The following is a 5,515-nucleotide window of genomic DNA, read 5'->3' as shown; positions in this document are numbered from 1 at the left end:
AACGAATTACAAGACTTTCAATATTTTTCTACTGGGTAACGTAGGAGAAGTGTACGAATCATCGACATTGATTTGATATGCAGAAGCTTCATAAGGGCTACATGGTTGATTGAAAACTAAGTGCGTACTCTTGCCCCTCTACTCTACTACTAAAATGCACAATATTTATTGGCAAAATCCATAGATTTAACGAAGTGTATACCAACGCACAAATAACCATTCTCCACGCGAGCTACTAATAAAATATATATCCAAATAAGCTTTTGTCGGACGTAACCGGTGAAATGGTTCTCGACAACGATCGACAGCCAAGAAGGCGAGGTGCGCAGCGGCAAGGTGGATCGATCGGTGGAAGATGACTTGCGGACCCTCCGTAGACTGCGTGGTTGGCGACGTGTAGCCATGGACCGACCGAATGGAAGACTCTTATACGCACAGCCACTTCGGCCTTGTCTGATTAAAAATAAATAATAATAATCCAAATAAGCTTTATGTGTGGTCTCGAATTAAATTACTTAATTTATGTGTGTTCTATATCGATTATATTAGGGTGAAGCCATTAAAATTTATAACGGCGACACTATCTATTATTTTTATTTAATCAGACTAAGGCCGAAGTGGCCTGTGCGTATATAAGAGTCTTCCATTCGCTCGGTCATTCTACGTCGCCAACACGCAGTCAGGATCCAGTCATCTTACTCGATCACGCCCGTCGTCGACTTCTAACCGTGCCCGGCCCATCGCAGTCGTCCGTTTCGCGGTGAACGATGGATGGTTCTCTCAACAGCTGATGCCTCGTGGTTCATTCGCCTCCTCCTTTTTTTTTTTTTTTTTTTACAAGGAGAGAGCATTTACACACAACCCAGTACACGTGCATTGTAGTTGCCAAACCCACACGGAAGTGTACTGGAGTGTCGGACTCGACCATACCGGTAATACCGACTAACTCCTTGGCTCCACCATCGTTTCCCCAGGAACTACCTCGCAGTACCCTTCTGGGGACGCGGTACTAACGTACTCCTCATTATCGCTCACACAGGCACTCGTCCCCGCGAGACGACTCGCACCCATTCACTCCATTTGAGTCTACTTGGATGCTTCTCGGACGCTCCGCTGCCATGCCTCGAGGTGTCAATGGCGTAACTGCCTGGGCCTACAGATATTGCGCTACGACACTCTGCCTCAGCACGAGCAGATCAATCACACCACTGCGAAGCAGACCATACTACCCTCAGCAGGGACACTCCCCATGCACCACATGTGCACAACTGTAGTGTGTGGTACAACCCACTCTACCTGCGAAGCAGCTTCTCCAAAGACCATTCGCCCCATGTGACCCTTTTCAGGTGCTCACTCTAACACTCCACTGCAATGCCTCGAGGTGTCGATGGGATACCTCGACTCCTGCCTCAGCATGTGCAGTCCATACTCAGACTTCTGCTGCGCTTTGGGGTGACAATAGCGCGGAGACACGCTATGACACTCCTGCCTCAGCACAACCAGATCACTCACTCCCTGGAAGCAGCTCACGCGCTACCCTACCAGAAAACTCCACAACTTATTCTAACACTCCTGCCATGCCTCAGGGTGTCGATAGCGAGTAGCAACATTTTCTTAACATGTGCAGTCCATACTCGAACTTCTGCTGCGCTTCGAGGCTGCCATAGCGGCGGCGACTCGCTGACACTCCTGCCTCAGCACAAACAGATCACTCACTCCTGCCGAAGCAGCTCACGCACTACCCTACCGAAGTAGGGACACTCCACATGCCAGTTGGCACCCTCCCTGGGCTTGTGCTTTTGAAGCGGCACACAGTCGCTTTGATAGGTCCTTACGGCACTTGTGGTTTTTGGAGGATTTTAGCAGAGCCACTGCTAAATCCCACCACGCCCTGGCAGTTCTCCTGACTCGCAGACAGCTGGGGAGGGGTCGTCAAGCCCTTGGACATGGTCCCTCCTAACGCCTCCTCCATGTGCCCCATCTGCACCCCCCAGATGGTACGCAGCACTTTTCTTCGAAAACTCCGAGTGCCGTTGGTCCTCCACGAGCATCGTCCAGGTCTCGTGTCCAGAGGACTACCGGTCTAATTAGCGTTTTGTAGATTGTCAGTTTGGTACGGCGGCGAACTCTATTCAGTCGGATCGTCTTGCGAGTCAAAGTACGTACGATTTCCAGCCACTATGCGTCTCCGAATTTCTCTGGGTGTCATTTTCGGCAGTCGGTGAGCCCAAGTACAAATTTCCTACCACCTCGATTTCTTCACCACCGATACAACTCGCGGTGAGTGGCTCATCTGTCTCTTGAACCTCTTCCTATCATGTACTTCGTCTTCGCGTGTTGATGACTAGTCCGATCGCAGCTTCCCTCTTCAGTCTGAGTAGGCTTCCTCCATCTTCTCAAAGTTACGTGCCATAATATCTATGTCGTCGGCGAAACCAAATAGCTGGAAGAACTTATTGAAAATTGTACCACTCGTGTTAATCCCTGCTCTTCATTACCCCTTCAAAGCGATGTTGAATAGCAAACACGAAGACCATCACCTTCCTAACCTCTGCGGGTTTCGAAGGGACTCGAGAATGCCCTGAAACTCGAACTACGCACATCACGATCCATCGTCGCTTTGATCAACCGTGTCAGTTTATCCGGAAAACCGTGTTCGTGCTTAGCTGCCATAGATGGTCCCGATCGTTTATCATATGCGGCTTGAAGTCGATGAATAGATGATGTGTGGTACGTTGTGTTCGCGGCATTTCTGCGTATGGCGAATGGCGAACACCTGGTCCGTGGTGGAGCTTCGCCCTACCCGCCTGGTACCCACGAACTCCCTTGCAGTTGGTGCTAGTCGACGCATAAAATTTGGAGAGTACCTTGTAGGCGGCGTTCAGCAATGTGATTGCGCGGTAGTTGCTACAATCCAGCTTATCGCCCTTCTTGTAGATGGGACACGACACCTTCCATCCACTCATGCGGCAAAACTTCCTCCCAAATCTTGGTAATGACCCAGTGCAGCGCTCTGCCAGTGCCTCACCACCGTGTTTAAATAGCTCTCTGGTAGTTGGTCACCCCAGGGCGTTGTTGTTCTTCAGCCAGGCCAATTCCTCCTGGATTTCCTGGAGATCCGGAGCCGGTAGAATTATGTCCTGCGCGCGTTCTCCCAGTCCCATCCCCGCCATCTTCTCTGCCACATCGCCATTCAGGTGCTCTTCGTAGTGCTGCCACCTTTGGATCACCTCACGCTCGTTCGTAAGAAGGTTCCCGTTTATGTCCTTACACATACGCACGTGGCCCTTACGTGAACGGTTTAACTTCTCATAGAACTTTCGTGTGTTATTAGCGCGGTACAGTTGCTCCGTTTCTTCACGGTCTCGATCTTCCTGCGCTTTTCCTCCGGAAAATCGAGTTTTGTCTGTTCAGCGCCTGTTTATATCGTCCTCGTTCGCCCTCGTGCGGTGTTGCAGCAATCTCGCCATACTGCATTCTTCTCTCACTAACTGCTCACATTCGCCGTCATACCAGTCGTTTCTCTGATCCGGGGCACCGTCCAGAGTGCAGCGGTTGCGGTGCTAAAATGGCGGATCGAATATCTCTCCAGCCATCTTCAAGAGACGCTGCGCCTAGCTGCTCTTCCGTTGGAAGTGCCACTTCCAGCTGCTGCCGTATTCTTGGGCTAGTCTACCATCTTAGCCGCCCAATGTTAAGCCGCGGCGTCCGACTTCGACGCGTGTTGTACACCGTCGAGGTTTTGAGCGGGCATGCATACGAGGAGTGGTCGGATTCAATATTCGCACTGCGGTGTGCGGACGTTCGTGATGTCGGAGAAGAATTTACCGTCGATTAGAAGTGGTCGATTTGGTTTCCGTTTCTTGGTTAGGTGATCTCCAGTGCCTTGTGGATATTTTGCGGGGAAAGAAGGTGCTTCGGACTACCATTCCGCGGAGGCTGCAAGTTTATGCATCTTGGCCGTTGTCATTCGATACGGTGCAGACTATCCGGTCCGATGACCTCTATACATTTCCTCCCTTCCTACCTGTGCGTTCATGTCACCGATGACGATTTTAACGTCCGCAGTGGGCATCGTATGTCTGCTCCAGCTGTGCGTAGAACGCTTCTTTCTCGTCGTCGGGTCTCCTTCTTGGCAGTGCACGTTGATGATGCTATAGTTGAAGAAACGGCCTTTAATCCTCAGCTTGCACATCCTTGCGTTGATTGGCTGCCATCCAATCACGCGTTGGCGCATCTTACCCAGCACTATGAAGCCGGTTCCCAGCTCTTTGGTGGTGCCCAGCTTTGGTAGAAGGTAGTCTCGATGCCCGCTTTTCCACTTTCTGTCCTGCCAGCAGATCTCCTGCAGCGCCACGACGTCGAGATTGCGGGGATGTAATTAATCGTAGATCATCCTGTCGCAACCTGCGAAACCTAGCGACTTATTCCATGTTCCAAGCTTAATCTGATCCTGATTCGTCGCCTGGGTCTTTGCCGATTATATCGATCGCATTATCTCTTATATTGTTCGTAATGACTGGTTTTCTAGGCGGCTTATTGGGCCAGCGCAAACCTCCTGTCTCGTCGGAGGGCCGTCGTGTCAGGCTGTTTAGCGTCCCACCTAACCAGGACTTGGGCTTGTGCGCAGCGGCACACGGTCGCTTTGGGCCTACTTGCGGATACATGCAGCTTTTATAGAGGTTTAACAGGGCCCACTGTCAACCCACCACATCCTAGGCAAGCCCCACAACTCGCAGATGGCCTGGGGAGGATCGTCAAGCCCTGGACATGATTCCTGCCCCCATATATCTTATATAGATATTTTTGGCAGTGTATATAAAATAACATAAAAAAAAGAAATACTCATAACCTAAGATGAAGCGCCAGAAGGCTAAACACTTTAAATGTAAAATGACTGTGAAAACAAAAAGATTAAAATAAATGAATTTGAAGTTAAAAAAAGTTTTTCAAATCTAAAGTGTACCCAATATAGAAAAGACAGACGAGTCCTACGTCAAAAATTGAATTTGGACTGTTCTAACACTTTTGAGGAAACACGAATATTCTTATAAATATAATTATATCTAAAGATTCATGAGTTATTTGTTTGATTGGCATACTAAACCTCGTTCAAACATTTTATATTTTTATTTGCGCCATTCCGATCTCGACCGAATCTGGTAAACTTGTATTATAATTATGACTGGTACTACCATCTATTAGCAAGGAAATGCCTCAGTGTTGGAAATTACAGCAAAACATAATTATGCGATTGTTTATATTTTATCAGTAAATTTCTACGAACAAACCGAAACAGTTTTGCAAAACAAACCGAACAGAATCGAGTTTAATACCTGTGGCCAAGGAGAATGGTTGACATTTCTTTTACCATTCATTCTTCTGCAATCACAGAAAAACATAACCACTCAGCCGCAACAGTAGCTACGCCAACAGACGATAGTAGCCCATCTTTTAACGGGTGTCAACTAAAAATGAAATTAAAGAATGACTCGGAAACAAACTGAAGAAGTAC

Source organism: Armigeres subalbatus, chromosome 3 (assembly GCF_024139115.2).
Source record: "Armigeres subalbatus isolate Guangzhou_Male chromosome 3, GZ_Asu_2, whole genome shotgun sequence".
NCBI classification, from domain to species: Eukaryota; Metazoa; Arthropoda; class Insecta; order Diptera; family Culicidae; genus Armigeres; species Armigeres subalbatus.
Note: the sequence above shows the minus strand (reverse complement) of the source record.